This window comes from Haematobia irritans, chromosome 2, assembly GCF_050003625.1.
Source record: "Haematobia irritans isolate KBUSLIRL chromosome 2, ASM5000362v1, whole genome shotgun sequence".
Taxonomy (NCBI): domain Eukaryota; kingdom Metazoa; phylum Arthropoda; class Insecta; order Diptera; family Muscidae; genus Haematobia; species Haematobia irritans.
Genome location: NC_134398.1, coordinates 187,089,698 through 187,104,996, shown reverse-complemented (window position 1 = coordinate 187,104,996; position 15,299 = coordinate 187,089,698). Strand labels below are relative to the sequence as shown.

The 15,299-nt window shown below is 27.0% G+C and overlaps 1 protein-coding gene across 2 annotated transcripts in view; it reads left to right on the top strand.

The window, feature by feature from the left end:
- The window catches only part of grp (serine/threonine-protein kinase grp), a 180,553-nt gene that overhangs the window by 27,474 nt on the left and 137,780 nt on the right, over positions 1-15,299 (top strand). The gene's annotated exons all lie outside the window — the stretch shown is intronic.

The window sequence follows — 15,299 nt, the reverse complement described above, 5'->3', positions numbered from 1 at the left end:
CTTTTTTTTTAAAAAAAACGCATAAAATTTGCAAAATCTCATCGGTTCTTTATTTGAAACGTTAGATTGGTCCATGACATTTACTTTTTGAAGATAATTTCATTTAAATGTTGACCGCGGCTGCGTCTTAGGTGGTCCATTCGGAAAGTCCAATTTTGGGCAACTTTTTCGAGCATTTCGGCCGGAATAGCCCGAATTTCTTCGGAAATGTTGTCTTCCAAAGCTGGAATAGTTGCTGGCTTATTTCTGTAGACTTTAGACTTGACGTAGCCCCACAAAAAATAGTCTAAAGGCGTCAAATCGCATGATCTTGGTGGCCAACTTACCGGTCCATTTCTTGAGATGAATTGTTCTCCGAAGTTTTCCCTCAAAATGGCCATAGAATCGCGAGCTGTGTGGCATGTAGCGCCATCTTGTTGAAACCACATGTCAACCAAGTTCAGTTCTTCCATTTTTGGCAACAAAAAGTTTGTTAGCATCGAACGATAGCGATCGCCATTCACCGTAACGTTGCGTCCAACAGCATCTTTGAAAAAATACGGTCCAATGATTCCACCAGCGTACAAACCACACCAAACAGTGCATTTTTCGGGATGCATGGGCAGTTCTTGAACGGCTTCTGGTTGCTCTTCACTCCAAATGCGGCAATTTTGCTTATTTACGTAGCCATTCAACCAGAAATGAGCCTCATCGCTGAACAAAATTTGTCGATAAAAAAGCGGATTTTCTGCCACTGATTTTGGTAATAAAATTCAATGATTTGCAAGCGTTGCTCGTTAGTAAGTCTATTCATGATGAAATGTCAAAGCATACTGAGCATCTTTCTCTTTGACACCATGTCTGAAATCCCACGTGATCTGTCAAATACTAATGCATGAAAATCCTAACCTCAAAAGAATCACCCTTTACCTTGTACTCCATATTAATTTCATAACCTCCCACACGTCTACAAAGTCGGGCAAAGGAGAGGTATCCCTCGGCGCAAAACTTCGAAAAATAAAATTGCGGATCTTTTTCTAGAGGCCAGTCTTAACCTTCCCTGAAAATTTCAAACAAATCGGAGTGTAAGATAAAGTCGTACAAGGGGCAGGTCTCCTTAAACCCGGAGTTTGGTATATGTGGTATCAGTTTAACCCTTTGACTACCGATGTCCACTTAGTAGACATTCGGAAATGACAATAAACTCTATTTCTCCACTTAGTCTCGTTTTATTTCTTGATGTTATTTTAAAGTAGATGCTTTAATCTAAATAAGCTATAACTGTTTCCCATATTGATGAGCACTAAAATGCATTTTTATAAACTTTTAGCACAATAAACGACAAATACGAAATTTTGAGACGATTTTTCTACTCTATGCCTCTGGAAAATTGGCAGATATTTTTTCGGGATTTTTCTCACACTTCGATCGATAGAATAGGCCAAATAGCGCTTGCAGTAGAATCACCCACGATCGCCTAAATTTTGTCCATATTTGGAAGGTGTCCAGTTATGAGAGGTTAATTTTAATGAGTTAATATAGCAAACACCGGGAGGTGTCCGGTTTTTATAGTGTCAAAGTTGGAGAGGTAGTGAAAGGGTTAGTGTGGTACAAAAACAAAAATATTTATAATTTAGCTTTTGTATGCAGTGTATTTTTCGCATAAGAAGAAGCCGATATATTTTTTTTGCTTCGTGGAAAGAAGTGAAAGATATTGGTTTTTAGTAAAACTGAACAGAATCCCTAACTACACAGAAAAAAATTTCACGAAAATTTTTCCAATTAAAATCTTAATTGAGTTTTGAAAAATATTCAATTAAAAATTTGATCGATTCAACAATTTTTGTAATTGAAATAAAAATCAATCACACAATTTAATAGTATCAATTAATTTTTTATTTTGGATCAATTAATTTTTTATTTTGGATCAATTAATTTTTTAATTGATACTATCATTTCTGTGATTGAAGACATTTCAATTAAAAAATTAATTGGATCAATTAGTTTCGTGATTGAATCAGAAAAAAATTTTTTTGTGTGTAGTTCTCCAAATTTCGGCAAATTCCCAAAGTCCCAAAATGTTGGTCTCTACTCGTGTATAAAAAAATCCCCATTTTCCCCAATACTGGCAACACTGATCTCACCTAACATATACTTTGCTCTCATACAATAGCTAAACAACAACAAATCTCCTTTGTTCTCTTGGTAAATTTTTATGAACCCAAGCAATGGGGATTTGGACAAAAATAGTGTAAAAAGTCTAAATTTTTAGTAAAATGACCTTAGAATATCCCCGCCTTAATTTTCCCCTTCATTTTATATAAAATCTGTATTCACAGTTTTACGATTTAATTATGGTGCAATGCACCATAATTGTTAAAAAGAATGGATAATTCTGGCCCATTTCCTTGGCTCTCTTCCCTAGTTAGTACAAAGCATAATTAAGTTTGAAAGAATTTAGATTTTAGCATGCTAAAATCATCGTAATTTCATCATAAACTCTTTTGAGAGAGGGCTAAAATAAGCACCAACACTCCGTACCGTATTGTTAGTTAATATTGCGGCAAATAGTAAAGGAACGAAATGGAAGAAATACAACAGGGTATAGGATTTCTCTACATAATATAACCAGAAGCCACCATCATTTTGCAAACAGCAAAAATGCTATGCAATCGCGTATCCCACACCTAACAAAGTTCAAAGTTAGTCACTACGGTGTTTCGGTTTAATATTAAAAATACCAAGCAAATCGAACATTAACCCGATCGGGTGGATGGTTGGAGTATTGTCCCTTACTGCTTGGGGGCTTCAATTGATACAATAGTTAGCACATGCTTTCAATGGGCATAATATGTCTGTACCATGTGAAGAGTGATATATGTGTGTGTGTATGAGCATAGTTGTTTTTGTAACATTTTAGTTAGGGTTGAAAGCAACGAACGAAGCAACAATCACCGGTCAAAGCTGGAATGTTCTCCCATGTTAATGCAACGATAAATATGGAAACTGAGACTTAAAAATTTACTATGACCGGTATTTTGAGAGAGCGAGAGAGAGAAAAGACAGCGCAATATTTCAAAGAGATTCGGTATCATCACATTGTCTCTTTTCTAATGTAGTCTCTGAGTTTCAATTATATTTTCTCTTTATAAAGCGTAAAATACTTTACATTGAAACGAGAGTAAATTTTCCTCTTCTTCTTCTTGGTCGTGATGGATAGAAATTTTTGTAAGTTTTTTTTCTCAAAATAATTTATGGAAAATATATGAGATTGGTATAGGAGTTTTTACAATGTTGATTACCATGGGATTCTGTAAACCGAAATTGCTGGATGACTAGCATTTGCTTTGGCGGAGAAGATAAAGAAAATGTTTGAGAAAAAAAAAGGAAGGAGCGAGTGCTTTGTTGAATCGAAGCAAGTAGAGGTAAGGCACACAAAAAAAGTTTGTCGGTTTCCAAACATTTTATCCCTACACCAAAGATTTTGGTATTGATTTCCAGTCAATGATGCGTAGAATAGCACTAAGGATGTATTTAAGACGCAATTTCCCTTCAAATTTGAGTGGTGTGTAGTGTGGAACAAAATTGATTTCATAGGTTTTTTTCTGATTTTTTTTTATCATGTGGAGGTACCAAAACCTACCTAACATATTAACCACAACATAAATTTTAAAATTTAGACTTGATTCCAAGTGAAAATTATGCCATGTTTCAAGTAAAATGCTTTTATTTTTAATAAAGTCTTAAATGGCATCTCCTATTTTTGAAAACATTTTATCTTTGTAGTCAAGTTATGAAAAAATCAGCATCCAGTGATCGTGACTTTTTATATCAAAACCACGTCTCTTTCTTTTCCATATCCCTGTGATGATGAAAACACACGATTCCCTTGTCATACCATAACAACAACATCAAATAAAAACCTTTCCCATTTCTATGGCCAAAACTGTTGCCTTGGCAATACTGGACTTCAAGTTAATTTTATTCAGTTTTTGTCGCTTAGCAACTGCGACATGACATCACAAACAAAAAAAGAAAAAATAATGAATGAATTTCATTTCTAAAGCACACAGCAAAATAAGAATGAAGTGAGCAAAGGAAACTTTGAAGGAATGTGAAAAGAATGAAAGGTAAAACCAGAAAAAAACCGGCATCAAATCGCAAAAAAAATCCTTCGTCATAACGAGTATTTTTTCCGGATTTGTTGATGACGATTATGCACTGTTTTTGTATTTCGATAGTGCAAATTGAGGCCTGCTGCTGGTGATGGTGGTGGATACTTGGTTTATGTGTACATAAGTACATTGCTGAAATCCACACAACCAACAATCTATCCTCCAAGATAGTTGGATGGTATTTCATATCGTGATATTGTTGGCAGCATGTTCATTTTATTTTTCCTACATTTCATTGTCATAGGACATCCACCACAAGCAGGTTTTTTTTTTGCTTTCTTCGTTTAGTTTCTTTTAGGATAAGGTGACGAAGACATAGCCGCAAGGAGCCACCTGGTTAGGGTTTGCAACGATGTAGAAAAAATATTTTCATATCTTCATTTCTATAGGAAATTTTCTAAAAATTGCATTTCTTTAGGAAATTGTATAAAAATTTAATGTATACTGGAACTTTTCTAAAAATTCCAGTTCTATAGGAAATTTTCTCAAATTTTCATTTCTTTAGGGAATTTTCTAAAAATTTCATTTCTCTAGAAGATCTACACATTTGATTTCTATAGATTTTCTAAAAAGTCAATTTCTATAGGAAAATTTCTAAAAATTTCATTTCTATAGGAGGTTTTACTATCGGAAATGTTGACAAAATTTAATTTCTATAGGAAATTTTGACAAAATTTCTTTTCTATAGAAAATTTTAACAAAATTCCATTTGTATAGGAAATTTGTTCAAAGTTCATTTCTATGGGAAATTCTGTAAAAATTTCATTTCTATAGGAAATGTTTGTAAAATTTCATTACTATTAGAAATTTTGTCATAATTTCATTTCTATAGGAAATTTTATAAAAATTTTATTTCTATAGAAAATTTTCGACAAATTTCATTTCTATAGAAATTTTTCTAAAAATTTCATTTCTATAGAAATTTTTGTAAAAATTTTATTTCTACAGGAAATTTTTACAAAATTTTATTTCTATAGGAAATTTTAACAAAATTTTATTTCTATAGGACATTTTTACAAAATTTAATTTCTATTTGAAATTTTTGAAAATTTATAGAGGATATTTTATTTCTATAGGAAATATTGACAAAATTTCATCTCTATTGAAAATTTTGACAAAATTTCATCTCTATTGAAAATTTTGTCAAAATTTTATTTCTTTAGGGAATTTTGTCAAAATTTCATTTCTATAGGAAATTTTGTCAATATTATATTTCTATAGGAAATTTTGACAAAATTTCATCTCTATTGAAAATTTTGTCAAAATGTTACTTCTATAGGAAATTTTGTGAAAATTTAATTTGTATAGAAATTTTTGTCAACATTTTTTTATACAGGAAATTTTATCAAAATTTTATTCCTATAGAAAATTTTGTCAAAATTTTATTTCCATAGAAATTTTTGTCAAAATTTTATTTTTATAGAAATTTGTGTCAACATATTTTTATAGAAAATTTTGTAAAAATGTTATTTGTATAGAAAATTTTTTGTAACATTTTTTTTTCTAAAGTTGTCAAAATTTCATTCCTACAGGAAATTTTCTAAAAATTTCATTTCTATAGGATATTTTGTCAAAATTTCATTTCTATAGGAAATTTTTGTAAAATTTCATTACTATTAGAAATGTTGTCATAATTTCAATTCTATAGGAAATTTTTATCAAAATTTCATTTCTATAGAAAATTTTCTAACAGTTTCATTTCTACAGGAAATTTTAACAAAATTTTATTTCTATAGGAAATTTAACCAAATTTTAATTCTATAGAAAACTTTTACAAAATTTTATTTCTATAGGAAATTTTTGAAAAATTCAATTTCTAGAGGATATTTTATTTCTATAGGAAATATTGACAAAATTTCATCTCTATTGAAAATTTTGTCAAAATTTTATTTCTTTAGGAAATTTTGTCAAAATTTCAGCTCTATTGAAAATTTTGTCAAAAGTTTATTTCTATAGGAAATTTTGACAAAATTTCATTTATATAGAAAATTTTGTCAATATTATATTTCTATAGGAAATTTTGACAAAATTTCATCTCTATTGAAAATTTTGTCAAAATGTTATTTCTATAGGAAATTTTGTAAAAATTTCATCTGTATTGAAATTTTTGTCAAAATTTTATTTCTATAGCAAATTTTGTCAAAATTTTATTTCTATAGCAAATTTTGTCAAAATTTTATTTCCATAGAAATTTTTGTCAAAATTTTATTTTTATAGAAATTTGTGTCAACATATTTTTATAGAAAATTTTGTGAATTTTTTTTTCTAAAGTTGTCATAAAATTTCATTTCTATAGGAAATATTAGCAAAATTTCGTTTCTATAGGAAATTTTGTGAAAATTTCATTTCTATAGGATATTTTGTCAAAATTTAATTTCTATAGGAAATGTCAAAATATCATTTTTACACCCTCAAAAAAATCGCTTCTGTAACATATGCCCCAAGGTTAGGTTAGGTTAGGTGGCAGCCCGATGTATCAGGCTCACTTAGAGCGTTTTCGTTTCGCAAAAAATATGTTGCCTTGGTGTTGCACTACTTTTTCCCTCAATGTATTTTCGCCCAAATGTTAGCGTCATTCCAAAGTTATTGTTAATTAGTAATATTGTGAGGAATAAAGGACTCAAAAGCTATGAGAGTATAAAGGATACTCTTGATTTTGAAATCAATTTGGAGAATGTTGCACATTTTTTTCCAATCGAAATCGCCATTAGACTATTCAGTCCATTGTGATACCACATTGGTGAACTTCTCTCTTATCACTGAGTGCTGCCCGATTCCATGTTAAGCTCAATGACAAGGGACCTCCTTTTTATAGCTGAGTCCGAACGGTGTCCCACATTGCAGTGAAACCATTTAGAGAAGCTTTGAAACCCTCAGAAATGTCACCTATATGCCCCAAACACTTTTTGTTTCAAGCATATATATTTTCAAGATTGGTCCAAACAAAATATAGTTTGTATTGTTCAAACATATTATGTTTCAACTTCGGCATACACTGGTAGAAAACAATCTTAATGAAATTTTCTTTGTGTGGATATAGTTTTAAGGCACAAATTGGTTACTTCCATTCTTTTACTTGCACTATACTCGGTAGTTCTCTCTTTCTAAACACATATATGTTTATAGGCTATTTCTAAATTAATATATGTTTGCATCCAAGCATTTTATATTTACAAGCATTTTATGTCCCAAACATAATATGTTTTAACATATTAACATATATGTCCCAAACATGTTATGCTAGTTTATGAACATTATATGCTTGCACTTAAAAATATTGTGTTAAAAACTTTGAGTTCCAAACATATAATTTTTACACCCAAACATATGAAAAACAGTATTTTTCGTCCGTGTATAGGAAATTTTGTCAATATTTCATTTTTATATTTGTTTTTGTCAAAATTTCATTTGTATAGAAATTTTTACAAAATTTCATTTCTATAGGAAATTTTTTTAAAATATAATTTCTAAAGGAGATTTGCTAACGATTTCATTTCTATAAGAAAATTTCTAAAAAATTCATATCTATAGGAAATTTTCTAAAAATTCCATTTCTTACAGTTTCTAACAAATTCATTTCTATAGGAAATTTTGTAAAGAAAAAAAAATATTTCCGCAGAAAATTGGCTACAAAATTCATTTATACAGAAAATTTTCTAGAGATTTCATTTCAATGAAATTTTTGCAAATTTTTATTTTTTGGGAAAATTTTGCAAAATTTCATTTCTATAGGATTTTTTTAATTTAATTTCTATAGTATATTTTCTAAAAATTTCATATATATTTTTTCAAAATTTCTTTTTTATAGGAAATTTTGTCAAAAATTCATTTCTATATAAAATTTTGTCAAAATTTTATTTCTATAGGCAATTTTTGCAAAATTTTATTTCCATAGAAAATTTTGTCAAAATTTTATTTCTATAGGAAATTTTTACAAAATTCCATTTTTCAAAAAAAAAATTTTTGTATAGGAAATTTTCTAAAAATTTAATTTTTATATGAAATTTTCTAAAATTTCATTTCTATAGAAAATTTTTTCAAAATGTCATTTCTTTAAGAAATTTTCTAAAAATTTTATTTTTATAGGTAATTTTCTAAAAATTCATTTTTATAAGAAATGTTTGGAAAATGTAATTTCTATAGGAAATTTTTACAAAATTTTATTTCTGTAGGAAATTTTAGTAAAAATTTCATTTCCATAGGAATTTTTCGAAAATTTTCGTTTTTATCTTGGCACTTCATTTAATCCTGAAATCCGAAAACCCTCTTCTTAGTATAAAAATTTAAAGGGACTACTCGTACACTCACGCTACAACAGCGTCTCCAAGTATTGTCGTGACGCTGAAGGTTCTTCCTTTGTACTTGAATCTATATTGGGATGCTGTTTTTTCAGGTGGTGTGGTATTTGTCACAGCTTGTGTGTGAGAAGGTAGGTGCGTTAGCGGGGGCTATGCCTCCACTCACAGCAAACACCGAAGGGCAACCGAAGCATTAAAACAACACTGCTGCAGCACGAACCAAAAGTTGAAATAAAAAACCTGACTACGAAATAGCAACAGCATCAAATATATCAGAAAAGAAGAAGAAGAAGGAGTAGGAAGCAACATCTACAATGCTGCCGAGAAAAAACTTGCTCAAAAAGGAGTAGGAAAATATGGCGCGCGCACAAATTTAACACATTTACCATCATGCTACAAGTCAAGCTACAAAAACAAAAGCTAAAACCAACAACTCAGGAAAAAAAACTAGCTGAGCTAAAGAGGAAACAACGAAACGCCAAGAGGCTAAAAAGAACAAATCAACCCAAACTCTAGCTGGGAAGAATTTATTTGGTGGGATGTTGTTATATGTGTATATGGGTATGCTGGTGAGATACTTTGTGAACCCTCCATATTCCGATGTACAAGTACATTTTGGAAAGAGAAGAGACTGAAAATCAAAATTATACTCGTGCACATACGCATAGCTCGATAGGAACAGTGGAAGATATTTTGTATCTTTTAAAGATTATGTTAAAATAAGAATATCCTTACTAAATTTAAATGAAATAGATGCGAATTATTAACTTTTGTAACAATCGGATGAGTTCTGTAACCCCAATTATAGTCTTCTATAGAAATGGCTATACACAGAAATAGAATTTGAAAAAAAAATCAATTAAAAAGTTAATTAATTTTAAATAAATAATTCAATTAAGTAATTTCATTTTTTTAAACTAATTTAATTAATCATTTATTTTGATTAATTAATTTCATTAATTTGTAAATCTAAATAAAACTCAGCCACAAAAATCCATTGTATCAATTAACTTTTTATTTGGAACAATTATTTTTTACACAGAAAGTAATTGGAAGTATTAATTTTTTAATTATACAAATTTTCAAAATTAACTGCGGTATAATATACCATAAATATAATTAATTGGCTTAATTAATTTTGTGATGGAAGCCAAAGAAGTATTGCGTATATCTATACAATTTGCCCATAGTACATTAGCCGTGTGTAACGACTTATTTATGATGTGTATGTATGTGCATACTTACGAAATGGTCGCATAAACTCTTTACCCCATAAGCATCACAATCCTCACATAAGTTGGTGAAGAAAACCATCCAACTCCAGAGCTCCCGGCAGGCAGCATCCATCCAGCAAAGAGTAGATGGATAGCGTATATTAAGAGATATTTAGAGCAACAACAATTTAAGCCATATAAATTTACATGGAAGAGACAGACATCGTTTTTGGTCGTATAGTTAGTTAACAAACCGAGGAAATTCACCTTTCCGTTTATGTGAATTCTCTTTTAAAATTCATATAATTTTTTCTCCTTTCTATATCCAGTTTCCGTTGCTCCTTAAAGATACATGGAATGAAATGCTTTTACTCTCTTCATTTTATTATTTCCTCTGTGATGTTTATGATGTGGTGTGGTGTGGTGTTGTGTGTGTGAGTGGCTTAATGATATGCTAGGTGTTGCATGCACATATATACCTTTTAGTATTTCTCAAAGCCATCCAGAATCTACCGGTCTCTCAAGTTCTTATACTCCTTTCTCTCTTTCTAGGTTCGAAGTTTTGTTTCATTTCTCATACATATCAAGAGATTTTATGTAAAATGCAAAATGTCTGTGGGTCTTGCGTATTGCATAACTCGCAATGTCTCAGAGATCAATTTTAATAAAGAGTGTAAGAGAGAGAGAGAGGATATAGCATTATGAATATGTCACACAGTGGTTTTTGCTTCTGTTTTATACTTGGATTTGTATAGAAAATTAAAAAAAATAAAAAAGGCATAACAATTGTTAAACTTAGAATGAGTTTAGTTTTTAGAGTGAATTGGGTACGCGCAATTATTTTGTAAATTTTTTTTTTCAATAAAAAATGTTATATTGAATAAAATATATATTATTAATTCAAATAATAACTTTGATCTGCGTGTTAATGTACCTTCCTGGAACATTATTCATACACTTAAAAAACTTTATTCCAAGATTTTGACTCTCACTTCACGATTTGATAATTGATCTAGGGATCTATAAATCGAAAATTGAATAATCGTTTATTCGAATTTTGGCTTCAAAATCTAGAAAAATCGAAATCTATTTTTAACTTAAAAATTATCGCAAAATCAATTTTAGAATTTTGATTTTCAACTATCTCTTATTTTTGACTATTAAAAATCGATGTTAGTGTTTTCTGTTCTCATATTCATTGGTTTTAATTAAATTTAAAAATACCCAGATTTGGGGAAAAGCTCACATATTTCAATTTCCTCTCATTAATACGGGACTTTCTTTGTTTGGGGGAAACACGGAATAAAGAATCATTAAATCTCCGTGCAATTTATATTTAAAATATTTTGTATGATATCTGTTCGTTTATAAAATGAATCGAATATTCGAATTTTGATTGTTAAAAATTAGAGTCGATAAAGTTGACACTTTTGTGCTTTTTTTTGATGCATTTCGACTGTCAAAAGCACCGTGGCACGACCGCGAGCCATTTGATATTTTTTCATCACAATTACTCTATATAGAGTTATTCTGCCCTAAATTTGAACGTTTCTCAGATATCAGCTGAACTATAAAAATTATAAATAGCGGACATTGAAGAAATAAACATATTCCAAAATTAGGATCTTTTACTTTTTATTACAGGATCTCACCATTTTTGAGAGGAATATTGTCTATACCACATTCGTGAGCAAATGGGATTTTTTTCTGCCACACTGAGGAACAGAGTATTATAAGATAGTGTATATATTTAAAACTCCCAGAAGGAGACGAAATACACCCATTGTGTCTTAAGCAACAATGCTTAGTGCTGGCCCCTGAGCCGGTTGCCATAGTTGGTAGAATTCTACAAGAAATGGTAAATTTATTACTGTTGTGTAAATTGGTAGAATTCTTGATTATGGTAGATTTTGCAAAGAGGTACTTATTCATAAATTTTCTATTGAAATAAACTTTTGACAAAATTTGCTATAGAAATAAAATTTTGTAAAATTTTATATATAAAATTTTGACAAAATTTTCTATAAAAATAAAATTATGACAAACTATTCTATAGAAATAAAATGTTGACAAAATTTTGTATAAATTTTTTCCAATAGAAATAAAAATTTTACAAAATTTTCTATGGGAATAAAATTTTGACAAAATTTCCTATAGAAGTAAATTGTTTACAAAATTTTCTATACAACTAAAATGTAAAAAAAAAAAATCTATAGAAATAAAATTTTCAAAAAAAAAAAAAATTCTGTAGAAATAATATTTTGACAAAATTTCCTATAGAAATAAAAGTTTGACAAAATTTTCTATAAAAATAAAATTTTGACAAAGGTTTCTATAGAATTGAAATTTTGACAAAATTTTCTATAGAAATGCAATTTTGACAAAATTTCTATAGAAATAAAATTTTGACAATAAATAAAATTTTGCAAAAATTTTCTATAGAAATAAAATTTTGACAAAATTTTCTATAGAAATAAAATTTTGACACAATTTTCTATAGACATAAAATTTTGAAAATTTCTATAGAAATAAAATTTTGACAACATTTACTATAGACATAAAATTTTGACAACATTTTCTATATATATAAAATTTTGACAAAATTTTCTATAGAAATAAAATAACAAAAAACTTTTCTATAGAAATAAAATTTTGACAAAATTTTCTATAGAAATAAAATTTTGACAAAATTTTCTATAGAGATAAAATTTTGACGAAAAATAAAATATTGCAAAAAACTTCTATAGAAATAAAATTTTGCAAAAATTTTCTATAGAATTAAAATTTTGACAAAAGTTTCTATAGAAATAAAATTTTGACACAATTTTCTATAGAAATAAAATTTTGACACAATTTTCTATAGAAATAAAATTTTCAAAAAAAATTCTATAGAAATAAAATTGTTCAAAAATTTTATATAGAAATAAAATTTTGCAAAAATTTTCTATAGAAATAAAATTTTGACAACATTTACTATAGACATAAAATTTTGACACAATTTTCTATAGAAATAAAATTTTGCAAAAATTTTCTATAGAAATAAAATTTTGCAAAAATTTTCTATAGAAATAAAATTTTGCAAAAATTTTCTATAGAAATAAAATTTTGACAAAATTTTCTATAGAAATAAAATTTTGCAAAAATTTTCTATAGAAATAAAATTTTGCAAAAATTTTCTATATAAATAAAATTTTGCAAAAATTTTATATACAAATAAAATTTTGCAAAAATTTTCTATAGAAATAAAATTTTGCAAAAATTTTCTACAGAAATAAAATTTTGCAAAAATTTTCTATAGAAATAAAATTTTGCAATAATTTTCTATAGAAATAAAATTTTGCAATAATTTTCTATAGAAATAAAAGTTTGACAAAATTTTCCATAGAAAATAAAATTTTGACACAATTTTCTATAGAAATAAAATTTTGACACAATTTTCTATAGAAATAAAATTTTCAAAAAAAATTCTATAGAAATAAAATTTTGACACAATTTTCTATAGAAATAAAATTTTGACAAAATTTTCTATAGAAATAAAATTTTCAATAAAAATTCTATAGAAATTAAATTTTGCAAAAATTTTCTATAGAAATAAAATTTTGACAACATTTACTATAGACATAAAATTTTGCAAAAATTTTCTACAGAAATAAAATTTTGCAAAAATTTTCTATAGAAATAAAATTTTGCAAAAATTTTCTATAGAAATAAAATTGTGACAAAATTTTCTATAGAAATAAAATTGTGCAAAAATTTTCTATAGAAATAAAATTTTGCAAAAATTTTCTATAGAAATAAAATTTTGCAAAAATTTTCTATAGAAATAAAATTTTGCAAAAATTTTCTACAGAAATAAAATTGTGCAAAAATTTTCTATAGAAATAAAATTTTGCAAAAATTTTCTATAGAAATAAAATTTTGCAATAATTTTCTATAGAAATAAAATTTTGCAATAATTTTCTATAGAAATAAAAGTTTGACAAAATTTTCCATAGAAAATAAAATTTTGACACAATTTTCTATAGAAATAAAATTTTGACACAATTTTCTATAGAAATAAAATTTTGCAAAAATTTTCTATAGAAATAAAATTTTGCAAAAATTTTCTATAGAAATAAAATTTTGCAAAAATTTTCTATAGAAATAAAATTTTGCAAAAATTTTCTATAGAAATAAAATTTTGCAAAAATTTTCTATAGAAATAAAATTTTGAAAACATTTACTATAGACATAAAATTTTGACACAATTTTCTATAGAAATAAAATTTTGCAAAAATTTTCTATAGAAATAAAATTTTCAAAAAAAATAAAATTTTGCAAAAATTTTCTATAGAAATAAAATTTTGCAAAAATTTTCTATAGAAATAAAATTTTGCAAAAATTTTCTATAGAAATAAAATTTTGACACAATTTTCTATAGAAATAAAATTTTGACAACATTTTCTATAGAAATAAAATTTTCAAAAAAAAATTCTATAGAAATAAAATTTTGCAAACATTTTCTATACAAATAAAATTTTGCAAAAATTTTCTATAGAAATAAAATTTTGACAACATTTACTATAGACATAAAATTTTGACACAATTTTCTATAGAAATAAAATTTTGCAAAAATTTTCTATAGAAATAAAATTTTGACAAAATTTACTGTAGGCATAAAATTTTGACATTTTCTATCGAAATGTTTTGACAAAATTTTCTATAGAAATAAAATTTTGACAAAATTTTCTATAAAAATAAAATTTTGACAAAGGTTTCTATAGAACTAAAAATTTTCTAAAAATTTGCTATGGAAATAAAAGTTTGACAAAATTTTCTATAGAAATAAAATTTTAACAAAATTTGCTATAGAAATAATATGTTGACACAATTTGCTATAGACATAAAATTTGGACAGAATTTTTCTGCTGAAATAAAATGTTGACAAAATTTTCTATAGAAATAACATTTTGCAAAATATTTTTTTTTTAATTAAAAAAAAAAATTGTCCAAATCGGTCTAGATTTAAATATACGTATACTTTTACAATAGTCTTTAAATTTGATATTATGTAATTTTAGCACATTTTGGCTTCGAAAAGTACACATTATTTATCATCCTTGCTAAAAATTGTCGAAGATCGATTTTTAATTAAAAGTTAATAATCAAAAAGTCGAAAAGTCGATATACAGTGCACTCGCGGTAACGGGAACATCGCTTAACGTGAACACCGCAAAACGTAAACACTCCTTTTCATACACTTACTACTCCGTAACGCTGAAAAACATGAAATTTGACGTTAAAAGCAGATTCACAATGCCAAGTACAATTTCAAATACACATACGGATTTTTTTTAATGATCAAGTCTTTTTTCGTAAATTGTAATTATTAATTTAAATTGCTTTATAATTCCATATCGACTGATTTTTTTCCGATCTCTTTTTTTAATTTTTTCATGAAATTAAATTAAGTTTTTAATATTAATAACAAAAATAAAACACTATCACGCTGGAACGTGTAAACCTCCCGAATATGGCTATGTTTTGTTATGAAATTCGCTGAAGTTCGCTAACGTGAACTAGCTTGGTTTTAATTAGTTACCGCGAGTGCACTGTGTTAACATATAAATTTTTGGGAAATGGGAAATTTTTGA